General features: G+C 43.3%; 1 protein-coding gene across 2 annotated transcripts in view; it reads left to right on the forward strand.

The window, feature by feature from the left end:
* AMBRA1 (autophagy and beclin 1 regulator 1) overlaps window positions 1–22891 on the forward strand; it is a 415934-nt gene that overhangs the window by 126896 nt on the left and 266147 nt on the right. The window lies entirely within an intron of this gene.

Below are 22891 nucleotides of genomic sequence, written 5' to 3' on the forward strand. Positions count from 1 at the left end.
AATCCTGTCAATAATGCTGTACAGTTAAGGAGCTGAAATGGTGAAATAGTGGCTTATTGAAGACAAACTAATGTTGAGGAATGATCTCAGCCTTTGATGATGATGATATTGGATTTATATCCCGCCCTCCACTCTGAATCTCAGAGCGGCTCACAATCTCCTTTATCTTCCTCCCTCACAACAGACACCCTGTGAGGTGGGTGGGGCAGAGAGGACTCTCACAGCAGCTGCCCTTCCAAGGACAACCTCTGCCAGAGCTATGGCTGACCCAAGGCCATTCCAGCAGAAGCAAGTGGAGAAGTGGGGAATCAAACCCGGTTCTCCCAGTTAAGAGTCTGCACACTTAACCACTATACCAAACTAGCTCTCAAACTGGTGCTATATCTTATAGCTGTAGCCCTAACTTGGATAGCCCAGGCTGGCCCTATCTCAACAGATCGTAGAAGCTAAACAAGGTCGGCCCCAAGGGATACCAGGATCACTATGCAGAGGCAGGCAATGGCAAAGTACCTCTGAATGTCTCTTGCCTTGAAATTCCCATGAGAGGTCACCATAAGTCAGCTGTGACTTGATGGCACTTTCCACCACCACTTGTAGGTATGATACCCAAGCCAATTGATCTGCAACTAGTATTTTTAAGTGATTGTTCCTCCAAGTATCTCAGGTTGGCACACATGAGACTCCCTGCTGTCATTTTAGCGTTATAGTAGCCGTTGGAAGTGAATCAGACTGAGAGAGAGAGCAGTTGGCCCAGAACCACCAAGTGGCTTTGTAACTTGACTGGGGATTTGAACATGGATTTCTCCAGTCTCAGCTGGACACTCTAACCACTACACTGCAATGTACACTGCAAATGACTTATGTTCAATTCTGGTTGCCAACTACAGGGAAGCTTCCTCCAAAAAAGACCAACTTGTCTCTGTGGCCCTGGGCCTTGATCAAACATGAGAACTTCTTGACCAGACCAGTTTTGTCTTCTGCTACCATACACATCCATCAGCTGGTACTAGGAAGAAAGTGTTCCACCACAGTTGGCGCCAATTCCATTTTGCTGTCATCTTTCAGGTTGAAATAAATTACACTTGGATTTCAGGTGAATCTCCTTCTGCAGTGAGCAGTTTGCACTTGGCTCCTCCTAGAACAGTAGGAAATAATCTCCTGGAAAGGAATTTATAGTGGAGGCAGAACCCCTGTTCCATGGAGCTGTCATTTCATGCTCCAGCAATTAAGTACTCGGAAGCACAGGGGAGTGAGTGTGTCTTCCCCTTTCATTGTGACTTTGTTTGTGTAAAATGTAAATGAGGGGAGAGATGTGGAAGAGTCAGCTGCCTAATAGCTTTCCCTGAGCAACACCGCAGGCTGGAGAAGTAGGAGTGAGGCAGCCTGCTGGGGCCCATTGTGATGGGGAAAGCTCAGCTAGAGCAACCCTCCGTTATTTCCATTACTGCCTCCTATTCATCGTTTAGGGAAGGGGGTTCAGCTGTTTAAAAGGAATGATACGTTCTTCATTCATAGGGCCAGGCAGATACCTGTGGAGAAATGTGTTCCCCTGTAGATAATTATCCACACAGTGAAGGGGTCCATTCAAGAAAGCAATTCAGTCAGTCATACCAAGTCTCCTTTTATTTCATGCTGAGTGAAGAAAGGAGTGTGTTTTCTGTCCTATGAACTAGCTGTGCTTTTTGGTAACAAATGTTCCATTGTGATCTCTGCCACTGTGTGCATTCAAGGTGTTATCTTCTGACAGAGAAGCTAGTACAGGGGTCTCTTTGAAGTAGTTTTTTTGTTTCTCCAGCCACTTTCTCACAATGAAGCTTTTTGTTGCAGAATTTCGTGTCCTCCCCCCCCCCCCCATGACTTCAACAAAATCACCCTTCTTCATTAAGAATGGTTTCCAGGGTGGAAAGGTAATGAAGGTTTCACTTCTACCTTTTCCAGAGCCAAAAGGATAGAACATTTTTTCTTTTATCCACTCCTCACTGCTGTTTTGCCCAAAGACCATTTGCTTCTAATATCCTTGGACAGTACAGTACGTTACTTTTTGAAAATAATTGGTTGTGGTATTTTGGAGAACTGTCAATTCTTGACATTCTTTGTATTTCTGGCCCTGCTGATAAAGATTGATTTGTTGTTCTGTGAATTTCTGTTATGGCTGCCTTTCGATTAGGATATGGTAGAGCTAGGTTTGAATCCCTGTTCCACCATGGAAACTCTCACACGGTTGGAGTGAAGATAAAGTGGAGGAGGAGAGAACAGTCTTGTAAGCCATTTTAGGTTCCCATTGGGGAGAAAAGCAAAATATATACACATTACATTTAAAATTTAAAAATGTTTCTTATATTTTAATTCCTTTCTTTCTCTGGGGAACTTAGAACACTGGTTTTAACATTAGAAATAACTTGTGAAATGAGTGATATTTATTTGCCAAAAGTCACTTAGTGCTCTTGTTTCTGAATGGAGAGCTTTTCCTCATCCAAATCGAACACATTAGCTCCTCCTTCTATAAAGAGAAACGAGGAAACATAAACTTCACTGAATATAATTTTTTTTAGGAAGGAGGCTAATAATTTCTGCCTAATATTATTATTTTATCTAGGTTGTTACTTTCTGATGCAACCAGCTGGCCAAATCTGTTCTCATGGGATGCTCTAAAATTCTCCAGTACACTTTTGGAATTAGGAATGATGCAGGACTGCATGTTTATAATACAATATCTTGCCTTACTTTTAAGTATCGTGCAACCATAACATTAGAATTGTGCCTACAGTAAGTAGTTTTCTTAAGCATAAAAAGGTTAAAATTCTAGAGGAAATACCTCTGCGTATAAATATGGTGGTATTCTGAATTCCTTCCATATGTCTTCCTGCTTTCAGCAAGTGATGGAGAGCAGGGCTTTTTTTGAACCAGAGCACATCCGAGCGCTGCTTCAGCTGGCTTGGCCAGGGCTCTGGCTCAAAAAAACGGTCTCAACAGAGGGAATGCAGCCACACACTCCCAGACCAGCAACACTCACCGGCCAGGCTCGTGGAGCTGAACCATGCTGCAGTGTGGCTTCCTGGGGTCTAGTTCACCAGCTGGGTTTGTGGGGCCAGACTGTGTTGTGGGTTCCTGTGGCCTGGCTCACCAGCCAGGCTCATGGAGCCAGGCTATGCTGCAGCATGGCCTCCTGGGGCTGGGCTGCACTGTGGTGGTGGCTTCCTGGGGCCTGGGTCGCCAGCTGGGCTCATGAGGCTAAGTCATGCTGTGACACAACTTCCTGGAGCTCTTGCTGGGCTTTTTCTAGGAAAAAAGCCCTGATGGAGAGAATACAGATTTGATTGTGTTTGACATGCAGGAAATGCAGATCTTCTGCTGGGATTGAGCTCAGATCATGAGCAGAGCTTGGACTGCAGTACTGCAGTTTACCACTCTGCGTCACGGGGCTCCTAATTCTAAGGAAGATATACACAAAATGGAAGCTTTAACTCTCAAAAGGTTATACCCAGAAAATCTTCTTGGTCCCTGAGGTGCTACTGGAATCAAATACAAAACCAATACAACTGCTTTCTGAGCTGTGGTTTTCTAAAACCTTTGATTGAAATTCTGTCTATGGATTTTTTAGAACATGACTACATTGTCTACATTATACCTTCAGAACCTTAAGATTCCATTGATAGATCAGCTTTTGACCAAATTAGTTTTTTCAGTCACCAAAAGTTGCCTGTTCATCAGGTTTCTGTAGGTATTTCTTGAGTGTTTTACCAAAATTATAATTTATTTTAAAATGCTTTTACCCCACCTTTCTCCCACAAAGCAGGACCCAAGACAGCTTATAATAATCAGTTGTGGGTTTTTTGCGAGTCAAATCACAGGTGATTTATGACATAAGGCAAGAGACATTCAGAGGTAGTTTGCTATTGCCTGCTTCTGCATAGTGACCCGGGTATTTCTCTCCCATATAAATATTAACGAGGCCCACCCTGCTTAGTTTCCAAGATCTGACAAAATCAGGCTAGCCTATACTATCCAGGTCTTTAATCAAATAAAACAATAATAAGCCATACTAAAAAATTTCGCTTGACAGGGCTCAGGTCACAGCCCCATCACTTCATCCCCATTCTTTCAGTGCCTGAACAATAGACCAGGGCAGGGCTGATATCTCTCATCCCTGGCTTGAACATTCTCCTCTTGTAGCTGCAGATTAAATTTGTGACTTCACATGGCAGAATGCAGTTATTGCTTTTTGTTGCTATAGAATGAAGTTTCAGTCCCAGTGGCACCTATAAGACTAACAAAGTTTAAGCTTTTGTGTGTATTCACATTGGACTCAAACTGTTCTCTTGCTTCATGCCGATCTGGCTACCCACCTGAGTCTTTCTGTTGCCATGTTTTGAAGCTTTAATAATTAGGGTAGCTGTGCAATATAGGTCTTAATTTTGTCTTCTGTGTTTTGTGACTTGAAAGAAGTGCTATAAACTTGATACAGCCATCATTATTTCTTTTCTGTAAAATGCTGTAATATCTTAAATCATTGCAAACTTCCCTAGGTAGTCTGAACCTTGGATTTGTTGTTCAAATTATGTTGTATTATTCTTGAGGAAGTTGAAAAGCAGTTCCTTGAACCTATATATGTCTAAAGGACACTTAACTCCACTGATGCTTATTGTTAACAGGAGCTAGCCATGTAGAACTAATGAATACTTAGTAATTGAACCTTGAACCAACAGATGCTGACAGATGCACGTTTAAAAATTTTAGAAGTGCTGTCTGAACAGGTAGACAACTGTGGAGGGTTAATTCTTCACAGAAACAGACAGTCTTGAGTGACTGGTTGCCTCAAGCAATCTGATTGGTCAGCATCAGCTGATCAGATAAAGTTTTGAGAGCGCTCCATGCTGAGGAGACTCAGTCAGATTTCTGCCTTGACTGAATTCAGTGAATTCAGTCTGATTTCAGCCTTAGCTGAGATCAGTTTAACACAGACAGAGATCTTGGGGGAAATTGATAAGGAAGTTTGGGAAGTAGGTGAAGACTCCCATTTGGGCCAAATAAAGGGGAAAGATCTTCTAGGGAGAGGAGGATTTTCCTACCCAGTCAAACAGGGAGCTAACTCTGAAGAGTGAAGAGATCCCTGATCTGGTGTGCTTGAAAACTGCCTTTAGACACCTTAGAGCCAGTTAAAAATTCAAGACGAGTACTGATGTTTCAAGGGAAGGAGTTTGGGTACTGGAAAGCCTTCTGAAAACCAAACCTCAACATAAAGATTTAAGTCACTGTGAAAAGCTAAAGAAACTCTTATTAGCTTGAAACATAAGAATTAAAGACCATGCATGTATTTATTTCACTTCAGAGTTATCTATATGGAGCTATCTCAGAAATTTTTACCCTGGATTTCACCTGACCCTCTGTGTAAAATAAAATATTTTGTTATTTTTAAATTTCAAAAAGTCTCGAGTGCCATTTGTTTCAGCTAAAGCAGGCTGAGCCAAGAGCAAAAATATCATACTGTGACAGCGTGGAACGGCCAGAGTTGGGAAGTAGGTGAAGACTCCCATTTGGGCCAAATGGACCTGCCTACCTGAGGGAATATCTTTCCCCATATGAACCCCAAAGAGCACTGAGGTCAGCAGGGAAGAACCAACTGACCATCCCCGGGCCGAAGGAGGCAAAACTGCAGAGTACTCGTATACGGGCCTTCTCTATCGTAGCTCCACACCCATGGAACCAGTTCCCGGAAGAAGTGTGGGCCCACTGCGGAACCTTGAACAGTTCCGCAGGGCCTGCAAGGCCATCCTTTTTGGGATGGCCTTTACCAATTAAATGACAGAGGGACTCGCCTAAGTGATTTTCACCACCATGCTGAAATAGCACCAGAATGTTAATTTTAGAAAATTTTAAATTAGACTGTTTTAAAACTAGTTACTGTTTTTAAATACTTATTGTATAATTTATGGTATTTGATGTTGTTAGCCTCCCTGAGCCTGCTTCGGCGGGGAGGGCGGGATATAAATAAAATGTTGATTGATTGAGAGTTCTTCAGAAGAAAACACATTACTACGGCTGCTTCTGAGGGAGGGAAGTGGATGGGGCCATCATAGCCTGTTTAAAGGATGTCACTGGAATTCTCCATAATGCTCAACAAGAATATTCTGACATACAGCAGAACTGCCCCCACCCATGGGTGGCATGATGAATTTGCTTGTCGCCTCTGAGGCATCCAGAGTGGCTTAGAATGCCTCAAAGACAACAAGCAAATGCACTGCCCTGCCCAGCTCTCTCCAGGTCTGTGCAGACCCAAAAGTGGCTGGGCAGGGCGTGCAGTGGTTTTGCTTGCCTCCGAACGACTCAGAGGCAAGCAGTCATGGTCAGAGAGGTGTGAGTGGGGACAGGGAGGGGGTGCAACCCCTGTGGGCAGTTGGCACCCTAGGTGGCTGCCTACCTGGCCTACACCCACGTGCTGACCCTGATGGTAACTAATACCCTCTCTCTCTCTGGGTGATGGCTAGGAAGGGGGAACTGTTGCCACTATACATAGTGTAATGTGGATGAGATGGGTTGTTGAGAAATCAGGTCCTGCAAGGGTGACAATTCTTACTGCTGTGTATGGGAGGTGGAAATAGTGGTAGAGGTGGTTTATCAGGTTTTGGCTGTGGGTTCTCCTGGAGCACTGTGTCCTTGGCAGATGCGTTAGGATGTTCTTACTTTCACCTGATAATCTTTATGACCACTTGGTTATCTGTACTGTGTCCACAGTTCTTCAAACTAACCCTCAAAAGAGAAAAACCGAATTGGAAGTTCTTCCTGACTGTTCATTGGTTCACATGCCTTACAGTTCTTACATAATTACATTTATATTCTATTTTTCCTACCCAGTCCACTTGGGCTAACAAAATATATTCCAGGATAAGCTTTCATGAGTCAGAGCTCACTACACTGGATGCATGAAGTGTAGCATCATGTGACATATAAATGTATACTCAAAGCTGTTGAGGCAAAGCTAATCAAACACGCTTTTGTGTGTGTGTGTATAAAATAAGTAGTAGCTATCATCTTTAATGGGAATGTATGTTTCATACTTTTTGTTAATTCCTTTTCTTCAGAACACTTGGATGTACAAGAAATATAGTGCGTTCTTGGTCATGCTGGCCTTTGGTATCTAGCATCCTGTTACGAAAAGCAAGGCTTTCCTCTTAACACCTGCTCATGACTTTTTAAATTCCATCTTCATTTTGATCTTGTTCTCATTTAGTTAGCATTCTCTAGTTTGTGGTCTCCATCATATTAAACAAGATATTCATATAAAACAGTATCCTATGTAAAAAGCAGTTTGTGGAGTGATTGAAACCACTTAAACATAATTGTCTTTTGTCATCAGTCTTACACTAAGGCAGGTTCTTTGTAGGGCACTTGATATTAGGCTTCTCCTATTAAATATATGGCAATGTTATGTTAAATACCTTTAATTGCCTTGAAAACAGTCCCCTACAATATGTTTTTAAAGTGAAATATTGTACTGGATGGCTGCTCAGTTCTGGTCACCTATTCCATTGCTTCTACATTTTTCTCCTGACTACGGCACATGGCTGCTCATGTGAGAAGCTGGGTACTCTGGCCTCTGCTCTTTCTTTTGAAATGGCAAGAAGCTCCAGCAACAGAAGGACCTGGCTGTGTTTTTCCTAGCTTCAGAAATAAAGTGCAGTGCCATTCTTGATCTTTAAAGTTATGTGCAGAGTACACATGGTGCAGCCTTATTATTTTTCTTAGTTAACATTTTGTCAATATAAATTCAGCTCTCAAGATGCAGAACCTTTTTCGGTAAGTGAAATTAGAATAGGTTTCTTCATTAATACCCTTTCCTGCTATCATCTGTGGGCCTGGCCATTCCAAACTACCACATGTTGTTCTTTGCTATCACATGCTCCAGCAGGTCTGCGGAAAAGATCTTTACACAAAGTGTCTTAGTGACATTTTAATCTGCACAGATGCTGCCTTCATATGGTGGCTGTTAACACGTCTGCTAATTTGGATGTGTAGTTGTCAAGTGTTCTGCCTTTCCCTTTAAAGCCTCCAATTGCCATGGTATCCAGTGACCCAATGCAGTCACTGAACGTGGTAGTTCATTGTTGTTTTTAGTAATTATTTATCACTGAGACAGGTAAGATCAGAGAAGACTCATTTGGTTCCTGAGTTACAGCACAGATGTGTGACTTCATCCTTTTAAATTGGCATTCCTGTAGCAATTAATCTTTTGCATTTAACAGGGCTTTGCTGCAGTGCATAGTGCTTGACCAGGTGATGAATTCTCTTATATTTGGTGCTTGTCAGAGGCACTTGATCTTGTGACGTGCTTTTCTGTGTTATAGAAATCTTTTCTCCCCCTTCTTTTCTAAATGGCCGCTGAGAAGTAATCAAGACTATGTTTTTTGACTGTTGAAGGAGCCATTAATAATCTGTGCCTTGCAACCCTGCTGGCTTAAAACTTTAACTGATAAACTGGGAATGGATTGTCTTGGATTCCCCTGGAGTAGCTGAAGAGGATATCACACTTAAAGGCAAAGGAAGGCAGCTTGAAAACTTGGTGGGTTTTCGATCTGGTTGCCATTTATTGTAATGAGATTTGAAACAAAAAGTGAGCAGTTCGAAGGGGAAATCTGTCCTGTTTGCACCTCAGAGGTATTCTTTGCATTTCTCTATTGCTTTATTCTCTTCAGTTGTATTGTTTTTCTAGCCCAATCCTTGGGACATTATTTTTACAGTCTAAATCATAGCCCTCTCAGGAAAATGCTTTTGTATTCTCACTAAAATTCACATTTTAGTGGTTCTTATCTTCTAATAAGACTCATAGTGTTGAAACCTACATTTGTGTATTTTTCAGCTAATATTTTCAGCTTTTCAGATGATAGTTCAAGAAAAGAACACTACTCTTCTTGTATTTTTCTTCCCTTATACTTTCCTTACTATGAGTGATCTCCAATTAATTTTGTGGTGGTTTGACTGTGTGTGTCAATACAGGACAGACAGTAATCAGCTAGTGGTATGTCATAGTTTACATTAATCCTCCTTTTGTTCAAACATTGGAGGGGGGGAAATTGATATTTAAGATGGTACTTCTATTTCAACCAAACAGATTTGCATGCTGGGCAGTAGCACCAATTATCTGCCTAAATATGTTCTAAGAAAGAATGTGCAAAAATGTATATGGCTGAATTCTATTTATTTGCAATATTCCTATGCCTGCCTTTCACCTGAGAATTTAAGAACCATGAATGATGGAACTGATCTATAATGCCTTGCCCTTGCTTCCATTGCCTCTCCCCATGCTCCATTGATGTGCTGAAAGGGGGGGGGGGGGTTCTATTCATTTCTCCAGCTGAGCCCCCCTCCCAGTAACACATTCCACACTATTCTTGAAGGCCTTTCAGTCCTGAAGAGCAGCATTTCTAGGTGGGGTTCAGGGGCTCTATGGCAGAAACGGAACAAATTCTTTCTATGAGGTCTTTTCCATTCATGGGTCAGGCTCCAGGCCATAATTTGCTCTTGTTATTTTGACCTGAATCCACAAAGGATGCATGCAGTTACAAAAACATGTGAATGCTTAATGAATCTGAAGCATTTACTATAGGGGTGGGGAACCTCCGTCCCGAGGGCCGCATATGGCTGGGCCAAACCGAGCCATGTGGCAGCCTTAGGGTTGCCAAGTCCAATTCAAGAAATATCTGGGGACTTTGGGGGTGGAGCCAGGAGACATTAGGGGTGGAGCCAAGATCAAGGCTGTGACAAACATAATTGAACTCCAAAGGGAGTTCTGGCCATCACATTTAAAGGGATGGCACACCTTTTCAATTCCTTCCTTCTATAGGAAATAATGAAGGATAGGGGCACCTTCTTTTGGGGCTCATAGAATTGGACCCCCTGGTCCAATCTTTTTGAAACTTGGGGGTTATTTTGGGGACAGGCACTAGATGTTATACTGAAAATTTGGTGCCTCTACCCCCCAAAACAGGGTCCCCCAGGGCCCCAGATACCCGCAGATCAATTCTCTATGATTTTCTATGGGAATAAATCTCCCTAGGGAATAACAGAGTTCCCAGCAGACATCTCCCTCCCCTCCCCCCGCTTTCTGACGACCCTGAAGCGGGGAGAGGGCCTCCAAACCGGGGGATCCCCTGCCCCCACCTGGGGATTGGCAGCCCTATACATTATTGTGGCACAGTCCCCAAATGCTGCAACTGCAGTCTATCACCTCATTTTGCATCAGAGAAAAACTACTACATTAGAAGGAACTTAAAACTTCCTGATGAGGTCATCCTTGAGAAAACAAGCAGGGAAGTTCTTTAAACACCATGTGAAAATTCAGACTTGAAGATAACACTTCAGTTCTTATTGGATTGGTTTCTTCCGTCACATAACATGGCTTGCATGCAGCATGGTCTCCTTCAGCTAGGGATGGCAGCCTCCAGGTGAGACCTGGGGAATTGCAGCTCATCTCCAGACTACAAAGATCAGTTCCCTTAGAGAAAAAGAATGCTTTGGAGGATGGAATCTACATTTTGTACCCCACTCAGGTCCCTTTCCTTCCCAAGCTCCATCCCCAAATCTCTAAGGATTTCCCAAACGGGATCTGGGAACCCTACCCCCACCACCTCTGGTGGCCAAGAGGAACCTGGTAGCCTTTACAGAGAGTTGCAAAGAGAGTTGCAAAGATTTTATTGGGCCTAGAAACAAAACTGCCTTGTCATACTAGAGTTGCTGTATCCTGTCTGGGGTAAAGAAATGCACAGCTGCTGAAGCCTGCACTACTCTTACCTTTGCAGAATTAGTTAATGGAAGAGCAAGAAGTCTTGAATTTCAGAGGCTGTTGCCCCTGACAGATTTCATCAAGACCACAATTCAGAAACAAACATCCAGCAAATAGCTCTGCCTTACTCTGTCAGAACAAATTAGAGTCCACAGGCCTAATTCTCCACTCCATTACACCAGTTTTTTATGCTGGTGTAATTTCATTTGCCTCCAGTGACTTCAAGGAGTGTAAGTCTAGTGGGACTGAGAACTAGGCCTGGCTTCTGCCGCTCTCCTCAGGCAGCCTGTAGCTCCTCACTGAGGAGAGCGGCAGAGGAAGGAAGAGGCCGCCCGCCGCTGCAGCCCGAGCTACGGGCTGCCTGAGGAGAGCGGCAGAGGAAGGAAGAGGCCACCCGCCGCCGCTGCAGCCCGAGCTAGGGGCTGCCTGAGGAGAGCAGCAGAGGAAGGAAGAGGCCGCCTGCCATCGCCGCCGCTGCAGCCCGAGCTAGGGGCTGCCTGAGGAGAGCGGCAGAGGAAGGAAGAGGCCGCCCGCCGCGGAGGCAGCCCGTAGGTCGGGCTGCAGCGGCGGCGGCCTCTTCCTTCCTCTGCCGCTCTCCTCAGGCAGCCCCTAGCTCGGGCTGCAGCGGCAGCGATGGCGGCGACGGGCAGCGGTTGCTGCCTGTGCCCGGGCCGGCGGCGCTGGTGGTGGTGGCAGAGGCGGCGGCCGGGCACTGTGAGGGGGAAACACCGTTCTCCCCTCTCCCTCCCCCCCGCTTCTGGTTTTTTGGAGAGCGGGAGAAGAGGTCGCAAATTCGGGGGTCCCTCGCCAGGGCGGGGGGGTTGGGAAGCCTAGGCAGCCTCTTTGGGGCCTGGCTGGCCAGCGAGGATTATGGGGCCCAGCCACACTGTGCAGCAGCCTCTCCAGGGCCAGGCAGGGATCACAGGGCCCAGATGTACTGTGCAGCAGCCTCCCTGGGGCCTGGCTGGCCAGCCAGATTTGCTGCAGGGCCTGGAAAAGTTACTGTCACAGTTCAGTTTGCACTTGATTATCCCAGATGGTGTGACCTAATATGCTAATGAGTGTGTGACCTAATATGCTAATATTAGGGGATGTGGTCTAATATGCTACTGAGTTCCTGGACCTATGCATTTGCCTAGGGTGGCGGGCCGGGGGTGTGTGCGTGCCAGATTAGACTCTCCCCACATGACTTCAAATAGAAAAAGAATTATTTGAATCGTTGTCCCTTGGCAGAGCACTGTTTTTTAAGTTGATAATTTTTTAAGGCCTGCGAATGATGTTATAAATATCCATATGGCCCTTGGCAGAAAAAAGTTTCTCCACCCCTGATTTACTACATTTTTTTAAGATACAATCTTACCAGTTTTTGCTTCACTATTAATGATAGTAACCTGGACCCAGAATAAAACTCAATAGCAAGCTGGCATCTCACAAGTTATTTCAGTGATCATTATTATAAGTTCCAAGGGGCTGTCACTGAAACACAATTAAATATTAAACAAGTTAACTTTGTACAACAGACTATACCAAACTGTTCCAAGTATTCTATATGTGTGTTATAGTGACTATATTCTTTTTAAAATATATATATCTATAGATGTTTTATAATAATATAATAAGTAGGCACATATATGTATTAACAATCCTGAACCTAGGCTTTTGATAAAGCTTTCACTGTGGAAGCATTTGAAAGCAAATGGCATCTTGTCAAAGCTCCTGTAGAAAGTGGTAAGTTTATTATTGTGGCTGTGAGCAGTGAGAGAGATCAGCATCACAGTACTTTGTCAACCTCATCAAAAAAAGAAATGTAACTCCCCCCCTCCCACACACACACACTGTTTGAACATCTTGTTTGACCATTAAGCCCCAGTCATATACCCTGGCTTAAGACATCCCACTATGCACGCTTCCAGAATTCCTCAGTTATTTGACCTTTGATATAACCTATGCCTGCCAGTTTGGCTATGGTTTCTGTCACCCCACTGGCTCTCACCAGCGTTGTTTCATTAATTATGACACACACACCCTTAACATTGTGAGCTCTGACTAACAAAGCTCAGTTCCTTTGCCGAATACTTTCTGCACAGACTGTCTGTTTCTCTTCCATTTCACTATTCCCTGCTTAGGAGGCTTTGACCTGGAGTTTTCATTTGTTAGCTGGGATCAGCAGCTCTTCGTCTTCTTGTTCCCTTTCTGTCTGGAGTCCTCAGGAATCTGTTTTTCATCCTTTACTTGGAAAAACCTGACTTTAGGCTCCTGACTTGTTTTGTTGAATTTGAACCCTGCAGTTTACGTCTGAGAGATTCTGGTGCCTTGGGACATTTTGACAGAAAAACTACTTAATGTTCTTATCCTGTAATATGTTTTACATACTCTTGGAGAAATCACAAAGATGTTATAAAGCAGTAATTGCTATTAAAAGCCATTTTGTTGCTAAATTAGTTGCTTATGAAACTGTAAGTATGTAATTTCTTAATTTCAAAATGTTTGACTGGAAAAATCAAAGACTACAGTCCTAGGCATATTTTACATTGGAGTGAGTGACTGGCATAAATATCATCCTGTAAAGTTTAATATAGTACTTTAAAATCTGAGGTGTGTTTTGAAAACGAGGTGAACATCACAAACTAACTTTGAATCGAACAGTGTTATTTTGTCTTTACACTGTAGTCATAACATCTGTTGTCTTCACCCTCTTTTGGCACAGTTGACATGCTACATAAGGCATACAAAAAGAGCCACCCACCCATCTTACTGTAATGTTAGCTCTGGGTTAAAAAGAGGGCATAAATTTCTCAGAGGTTTAATTTAAATGTGTAACACACACATAGATATCATTCTAGTTTGCCATTAGAAAAAAAAGAATACATTAAAATATGGTGGAAGATGGGTTAAGTATATGTAATGAGATAAACAGCCAATATCCCTTATTTGATTATGTCAATACAAAAAACATTATTTTGATGCACTATTCTAAAAGAGAAATACATTTGAATACTGTGGACTTTCACCAAGCTATACATGGTGAAAGTGCATTTAGTATATGTAATGAGATAAAAAAAACCTTCCCTGTTTAGTCCTGGAAAGCTAACATTACAACAGATTCTTATTGCTGAGGTAGCTATAAGTTGGTTGTGACTTGACAACATTTGCGTACGAGCATAGACCCCAGCTGATTCATAATGAGGGAAATCCAGTATTGAGGGATGGTACAGTCTTGCCTGTTTCATCCTCTCTTGTGTGTGTCAAGTCACAAATGACATATGGCTCACAGAATTTTCAGGGCAAGTGATTATGCAGAAGTGGTTTGCCATTGCCTTTCTCTGCAGTCTTTCTTGGTGATCTCCCATCTCATATTCTGAGATCCATTTTCCTCATCTTCTCTTATCTGATGCAAAATATTTCTGAGGAACTAAATTCAACATTTTAGAACTTAGCACAGCAGGTTGTATCAGAATTCAGTTTTTATTTTTGGTTGCCTTATTTTTTCAGTAATGATGTATGCGCTTAGCACAGATCTGGCCTGTTCAGGTGCCGGAATGCGAAATTAGAGTAACTAAATAATGGATTTTTAATTTTCACTTTGTACTTTTAAATTTTTGTATTATAATTCTTGCAGCTTCTTTTTTTTCTAAACTGGTTGGAGTACATCTTAGTCACTGAAGAATCAAAAGGAAATACCAGACTAATTTTAAAAAGAACAGGATTATAAAAATATTGATTGGACTCCTGGCATGAGATTTTTATTCTGCTTTAGCATGCACAACACAACTGTGAAGCCTAGTGTTTCTTGGTAGTTTTGTGTGTATGTGTGCGTATCTGTTTTAAACTCTATCATAGTTTTAGCTAACTGTTTTTTCCTCCTGAGTTTAAAGGCTCTTCTTCTACTCTCAAACCCTTTGGAGACCAGGAACAGTAAAGAATCAAAGTGATAGGAAAAGAGTTGTATCAATTTGATATTAAGATGTCTGATACATGGCACATGTGTCTTCCTTGTGAAGCAGAAAAATAACGTGGTCCACACAGACTTACTGGTTTGAAGCGAGGTATACTTTATGGTACCATAAGCAGAACCCAGTGGGGCATGGGCCCCCAAAATGACTGAGTTACAATCATTCTACATATAGACAGTTTTATTCACACAGAAAACAAGCCGGCAGGCACACAGGCTTGTCTGATTTCAAAGGTCCCGCCTTCACAGAACTCCTTCTAGTAAATATCCATGACGAAGTTTCCTTACTTATCTATATACAGCAAGTCGCCTGTAGGAGGTTGTTCCCTTATCTAATCTTACAGCTGGAGCTCACACCCACTGGGCAGTAGAATCAGTTTCTAACGTCAGTTTTACAACAGACCCCTTTGTTTGAAGACAAAGCATATTTTTACTCAATATGACAAATATTATTATTGGGGGTATTAATTAATTATTCAGGGGCTCTCCTTCATTCCCCCCTTTCAGTCTTCTGAAAACTTATTTAGTCTGAAGGAGACTGATCATCATCATCATTAAACAGATTAATTCTGTATGACCACTCAGGAAGGGCAGCTAGGTGACAATTTGGTTTCAACATTCCCAGGAAAGACTCAAATGACACTACAATGGGGTAACAAAATAGTATATTGACAGAGATGGGGTAAAGGTGGGTCACGGGAGGAGGCGAGACAGTGATGGAATTATCCATTCTCACTGGCACATCTCTGTATTTTTCCATCTAGAAAAGATGTGTGTGGGAGAAAGGTCACTCAGAGGTGTAGCAGCAACCTTAGCTGCTGGTGGTCAGGCAGAAACGAGGCCACAGGCGAAATCAGGAAGAAACAGCCATTTATTTAACGTGTACACGGACCCCAGACCAGACTCATGTCTAAACGAATCTGGGAGCCCCGATTTCAGGAAGGTCTACAGTTTTTTAGTCACAGACAATCATTTCCAGTAAACAATCGCCCAGTTACAGGAAAGGACCACCCCATATCCCATACATCATTAGAAGCGTCATATTACTAAAGGAACAAGGAGGAGACAGGGAGGGTCTTTCCATACGTGGCATTGATGTTGCTAACAGTCTTGCAGCAATATCCTTCATCAAAAACACATTTGCACCTTTGACCTGCTCCCAAGACATTTTCCAAGGTACATTGCTAAATGCTTTTTCCAGCCAGTTTCTAGTTCCTCTTTTCTGCAGTTGCGGCAAAGCCAATGGGTGAAGGAGTAACTTCCTCTTTTCTTACTTTTGCAATCTAAAAGGATCATTTCACAGAGACATCTTGCAAGCACTTTCAAAATCTCTTTGACCTTTTGCTTTCTTGCCCTTGTGCCTAATTGATGGCTTTCAATTTACCTTATTTAATATCATTTTATTTCAGCCCTGCTTCAGAGGCATGCCTTGGCTATGCAGCCCACCCTTCTAATATGGAGTTTTCCTGGTCTCCATCATGGGGCCTTTCTGGGCACACAGGCTAGTATCAGAGGGCCCCTCCCATGTCTTTTAAGGCTACCCTCTTTATTCGGCAGCACTCTGGTATCAGTTCCCCCCCTTTGGCACTGCCCAATTTTTGGAGGGTGTGTGCCACATTTCATGACGCGCTGCCGATCAGACTTCAAACAACCAGGGTTGAGACACAGTTGGGACAAAGGGAAAGGGCTTAGGAATGTCAACTACCAAAAAATAGGCTATACATGAGTTAAAATTTAAAAAATAATCCAATTGGGAAAAAGGGAACTGTGTCTTGGTACTGAAGACTAACTATCACTGAAATTTGGGACGATCTTGAGGAGAAGGTAGAGGAAAGAGGAGGCTAGAGATACATTTCATTTTTGAGATAATCAGTCACTTGAACAGGGAAATCCATTCATGGTATATGCATTGAATAATTACATATGTCCAGTCTAAATTTGTGAACATAAATCTTGGAAGGATCCTAGGGAACTTATTTCTTTATCAATAAAACATCACTAGCTATGATGCAAGAATACAAGAACTCATCTCAATTTCTAAAACGCATAAGCAATAATAAGGGACATATGCAAATGACATGCTATAAACTGGATCAACTTATGTGCCTTTATGGCAAACACTTTGTTGTAGCCTGGGTGATTAAGATACACACATTCAGACATACTTGGAAACATTGCCAGTTGCATGCAGTCCACATTTGGCCACATTATTTACAATAGAAAAACCATTTCCTGACTCATTCCTTGTTCTTCTCCCTTAGTCTAACAAAAGGTCTTCTTGAGTTCATGGAGGGTTTGCGTGCTGTATGCATGACAATCTTTTCACAGGGAAATCTGGTTTTATTGCAGCCAAAAGAAATTCTTTTTCTGGAAACAACTTGGAAATGGCAGTGGGGCTGCTGTTCTGATCAACTGGGGCAACTAGCCTTTTGCTAGGCAGAGGAATTTCTCTGGAAATGAGTTTTCTCCACAACTCAGTTTGGATGGGGTTCTGGGGGAGGCCTTCCTTCCAACATCAATGAGGCGTGGCCAGGCAAATTTCAGGACCTCTGGGTAAATATGGAAGAGCCTGAAAAACATACTTAGAGAAACAAACAAACAAAACAACAATAGTAGGTGCTTTTCCCTTTTAAAGCTTTCCTTGGCTGTCCACAAATTGCCATAACTTGAGCCCAACCCTGTTGAGATAGGGTTGCACACATTATCTAAATTACCACACCTGCTTTGGACTGGAGACTTCCTCCTCCTCACATGGAGTTTCAGTTTGACAAGGTCTCTCCCCTTCCAATGTTAAAGGGCAGATTTCATACACCATACATTATGCAGAACACAAATTCATAATAGAAACCTATGCATCACTTCTCATGATTCAGGCTAGTGCACATCCATATAGAAAGTGTTCATGTAGAGGTTCATGAGAGGCTTTTTACTTTGTTGCAACAGATATGAATCTTAAAAAAATAAAACATGAAATTGTGCACAAAATTGGAGCTCCAAGAAAAGATTACCAGAGTTGGGGTTACTCCTGGATTATGAAAATGATCACAAAAAGGGAAGAAAAACTTTTGCTATAGCTTTGAAATATATGAAATCATCAAAAATAAGAAAAACAAAAACAAACACACAAAACAAAACTGAGGCCTCAGTAGAACAATGCCAACTTTAATATACATGTATGCGAGGGATCAGACCCCAAATGATTAGAGAACTGGATCAGAGAATTTAAACCAATGGAAATCAATGAGGTGATCAAGTCCCACTGAACCCCATTTTTCTCTGTGTCAGCTCATCCAAAATTTGTTATGTGGGTCTCACATAGGTGTGAGAGTGGGTTTCAACAAACTTTAACAACAAAATCCTAAAAGCAAATAATAGTTAATCCTTAAACAAACAATTCTTAGCAGACATACCAGCAATTCTTAAAACTACTATATAATGATGAGCATGCACTAAACTTGAATTGCAGGTCCGGGTTTCCTTTATATATAACAAAACAATCCTGGAAAGCAAATTCTGGTTAATACACCTTGACAAATAAGGTTGAAATAACAGAGAGGCAGAAACTTAAAACAAGCAAATGGAAATGTGTTATCCAGTAGCAAGCCTGGGCAGGACTGGAGACTGGATTGAAACACAAAATCAAGCAGAATTGGAGTCCTACCATGGTAAGAACATGAAACATAGAAAGGATTTTCTAAACAAAACACTCAGAAAAGCTCAAGCTCTAACAAGATTCTATAGATCAGTATCTGGATCGAGGTGGTTCGGCGGTATTGTTGTTGTTAGACCTATCGGCTGCGTTCGATAAGGTCGACCACCAGTTACTGACACGCTGCCTCACCGATGCAGGGATTCAGGGGCTGGCCTTGCAGTGGCTTTCCTCTTTCCTGGATGGTCGGGGACAAAGGGTGGCAATTGGGGGAGAACTATCCCAGAGACACCTACTTAATTATGGGGTGCCTCGGGGCGGTCCTCTCCCCGATGTTGTTTAACATCTACATGCGCCCCCTTGCCCAGATTGCCCGGAGATATGGGCTGGGTTGTCACCAGTACGCTGATGACACCCAGCTCTATCTATTGATGGACGGCCGGACTGATGTCCCTGAAAATCTGGACCTGACGTTGCAAGCCATGGCAGGTTGGCTTAGGCTGAGTGGATTGAAGTTGAATCCAGCGATGATAGAGATTCTTTGCCTGGGCCGTGGCGGTTGGGGAGGTGAAATTCCCCTACCAGTTTTTGATGGTGTGCCACTGAAAACAGTGCACAGGGTCAAGAGCCTGGGGTGCTGCTGGAGTCTTCTTTGACAATGGAAGCCCAGATAGCAGCCACTGCTAAATCCGCCTTTTTTCATCTTAGGCGGGTGAGGCAGTTGGCTCCTTTACTGGAACGTAATGATCTGGCAACAGTGATCTATGCAACGGTCACCTCGAGGTTAGACTACTGCAATGCCCTCTACATGGGGCTGCCCCTCTGCTGAACTCGAAAACTACAGCTAATGCAGAACGCGCCAGTCAGGCTGTTAATGGGACTCCCTAGGTGGGAACATATACAGGCTAGGCTGTGGGAACTGCACTGACTGCCAATTGTGTACCGAGTTCGTTACAATGTGCTGCACATTGCAGAGAGCTCTGGGATAGAGCAGAGAAGTGCTACAAGCGTGAGCTGAGGGAATTGCTGAAAACTTCTGAGTTCGTGTGAAGGGCAGAAGGTGAAGGTGATTGAAGGTGATTGTTGCTGATGGATTAGGAGTGGCTGTGTTCCCCACCCTCTTTGCATTATTAAGCTGCGCCTTGCCAGAGACGTGAGCCTTTGGCGCGAGCCGAAAGGTGAGAGCTAAAGGGCTTTTGGCCTGGGAGCTGTGTAAGGACCAGGAACCCAGATTCCTTGTGTTCCCAATAAGGTAAGCATACTCTCCAGACAGGGAGCCACATAAACAAACAGGGTTTAAAAGGGGACTGTATATTTTTCAAAAGCTATCATGAAGTTAGAATGTCAGCAGCGGGGTGGGGGCTTTCCAGTGTTTTGCACTGAGTGTCACATGTATGACTATCTGCCCACAGGACAGAAGTCTTGGGTGTGTGCTCGATGCAAGGAGCTCCTGGTCCTCAGGGAATGAGTTCGTACCCTTGAGGCTGAGGTGACTGACCTGGAGAAGCAGAGACAGTCAGTTAGGCACTCAGAGAAGACTCCCGGGGACGTGTTAGATGAGGCCCGCTCTGAATGTGGCAGCCCTGTTGCTGCCAGGGAGCATGAGGGTCGAGAGGGAACAGGGCACTGGGCTGAATGCGCCCTCAGAAGGGACCTCTTCTTCAGTTGGTGAGCGGGAATCCTTTCGCGCCAAGGAAACATCCCTGGGCAGGGAGAGAGGGGGGGTCTTGATAGTTGGTGATTCGATCTTTAGGCAAGTAGGCAGCTGGGTGGCAAAACCGCATACTGACCATTGGGTAACTTGCCTGCCTGGTGCAAAGGTAGTGGACATTATACGTGTAGTAGATAGGATGATAGTGCTGGGGAGAAGCCACTGGTCGTGGTGCATGTTGGCACAACGATGTGGGGAAATGCAGTCATGAGGTCCTGGAGGAAAAAATTAGGCTGCTAGGCGGGAGACTTAAGGCCAGGACCTCCAAGGTAGCCTTCTCAGAAGTGCTACCTGTTCCACGTGCAGGACAGGAGAGACAGGCACAAATTAGAAGTCTCAATGTGTGGATCAGATGATGGTGTAAGGAGGAAGGGTTTAAGTTTGTTAAGCACTGGGATGCTTTCTGGAACAAGCAGGAGCTGTACAAAAGAGATGGTCTCCACTTGTCCCCAGATGGAACCAGGCTGCTGGTGCTTAAAATTAAAAAGATGGCAGAGCAGTTTTTAAACTAAATCTTGGGGGAAAGCCGACAGGAGATGAAATGTCTCTGATTCGGGAGGACTCATCTCAAAGAGATAAAGGGTTAGCTGTTACTTTTCTACTGGATAATGGATCAGAGTTGTCCACTGAGATGGTGACAAACAGAATGGACTGCCTGCTAGGGTCTCGAGGCAGCAGGAGAAAGGTGGCAGGCCTAGCTTGCCTGGGAAATTATAGATGTTTGTACACAAATGCTAGAAGTGTTCAAAGTAAAATTGGTGAGTTGGGATGTTTAGTGTTGGGAGAAAACATAGACATTGTGGGAATTTCAGCAACTTGGTGGAATGAGGAGAATCAGTGGGACACCGTGATTCCGGGATATAAGTTATATCGGAAGTATAGTGAGGGAAGAGTTGGAGGTGGGATGGCTCTGTATGTCAGAGAGGGCATACGGTCCAGTAAGACTGAGGTCAGAGAATTAGATTCCCTTCTAGGAATGCTTTGGGTCGAAATAGAGGGCCCAAAAGGAAATTTAACTATGGGACTTTATCACCCAGCAAATCAAAAGATAAGAGGATGACTATAATATGATGGAAGGCTTAAAGATAGTGGCTAGACATAAAAACTGTGTCATCATAGGTGATTTTAAATACCCGCAGATTGATTAGGTCAATATGTGTTCTGGTTGAGAGAAAGAGATTGAGTTTCTAGATGCTCTTAATGACTGTGCTATGGAACAGATGGTCTCTGAACCTACCAGGGGTGGGGCGATCCTGGATTTGGTCCTAAGTAATGCCCAAGACTTTGTGAGAGATGTAAAAGTGATCGCACCGCTTGGGAGCAGTGACCATAACGTTATTGATTTCATCATTTGTATAAATAGAGAGTTGCCCCAAAAGACCGGCACAACCACGTTTAACTTTAAAAGGGGTAAATTCTCTGAGATGAGGAGGCATGTGAAGAGGAAACTGACAGGAAAGGTAAATACAGTCAAAACCCTTGGGGAAGCTTGGAGGCTATTTAAAACTACAATCCTAGAAGCTCAGATAAAATATATACCACACGTTAGAAAAGGCACAAACAGGTATAAGAGAAGGCCTGCATGGTTAACAAACAAAGTAATGGGAGCTGTAAAAGGTAAGAAGTACTCCTTTAAGCGGTGGAAAACTAGTCCAAGTGAGATTAATAAAAGGGAACACAGGCTGTGGCAAATCAAATGCAAGACTGTGATCAGGCAGGCAAAAGGGACTATGAGGAGCATATTGCAAAAAACATAAAGACCACCAATAAATTTTTCTTCAAATATATTAGAAGCAGGAAACCAGCCAGGGAGGCAGTGGGGCCCTGGGATGACCAAGGGGTCAAAGCATTACTGAAGGAGGATAGGGAAATGGCTGAGAAGCTGAATGCATTTTTTGCCTCCATCTTTACTGTGAAAGATGAGAAGTGTTTGCCTGCTCCAGAACCACTTATATTGGAAGGGGCGTTGAAGGACCTTAGTCAGATTGAGGTAACAAGAGAGGAGGCCCTACAACTGATAGACACTTCGGTGCGAAGGGCGGGGTATAAATCCCAATATAAATAAATAAATAAATAAATAAAATAAATAAAAATAGACGAATTAAAAACTAATAAGTCAGGTCCGGATGGCATACATCCAAGAGTTCTGAAAGAACTATAAGTTGAACTTGTGGATCTCCTGACAAAAATATGTAATCTTTCATTGAAATCTGCTCCGTTCCTGAGGACTGGAAGATAGCAAATGTCACCTCCATCTTTAAAAAGGGTTCCAGAGGAGATCCAGGAAACTGCATGCCAGTCAGTCTGATTTCAATACCGGGAAAGTTGGTAGAAACCATTATCAAGGACAGAATGAGTAGGCACACTGATGAACACGAGTTATTGAGGAAGACTCAGCATGGGTTCTGTAAGGGAAGATCTTGCCTCACTAACCTGTTACATTTCTTTGAGGGGGTGAACAAACATGTGGACAAAGGAGACCCGATAGATATTGTTTACCTTGACTTCCAGAAAGCTTTTGATAAAGTTCCTCATCAAAGGCTCCTTAGTAAGCTCTAGAGTCATGGAGTAAAAGGACAGGTCCTCTTGTGGATCAGAAACTGGCTGAGTAACAGGAAGCAGAGAGTGAGTATAAATGGGCAGTCTTCGCAGTGGAGGACGGTAAGCAGTGGAGTGCCGCAGGGCTCAGTACTGGGTCCCATGCTCTTTAAATTGTTCATAAATGATTTGGAGTTGAGAGTAAGCAGTGAAGTGGCCATGTTTGCAGATGACACTAAATTGTTCAGGGTGGTAAGAACCAGA

Source organism: Heteronotia binoei, chromosome 21, assembly GCF_032191835.1.
Source record: "Heteronotia binoei isolate CCM8104 ecotype False Entrance Well chromosome 21, APGP_CSIRO_Hbin_v1, whole genome shotgun sequence".
Classification (NCBI taxonomy): domain Eukaryota; kingdom Metazoa; phylum Chordata; class Lepidosauria; order Squamata; family Gekkonidae; genus Heteronotia; species Heteronotia binoei.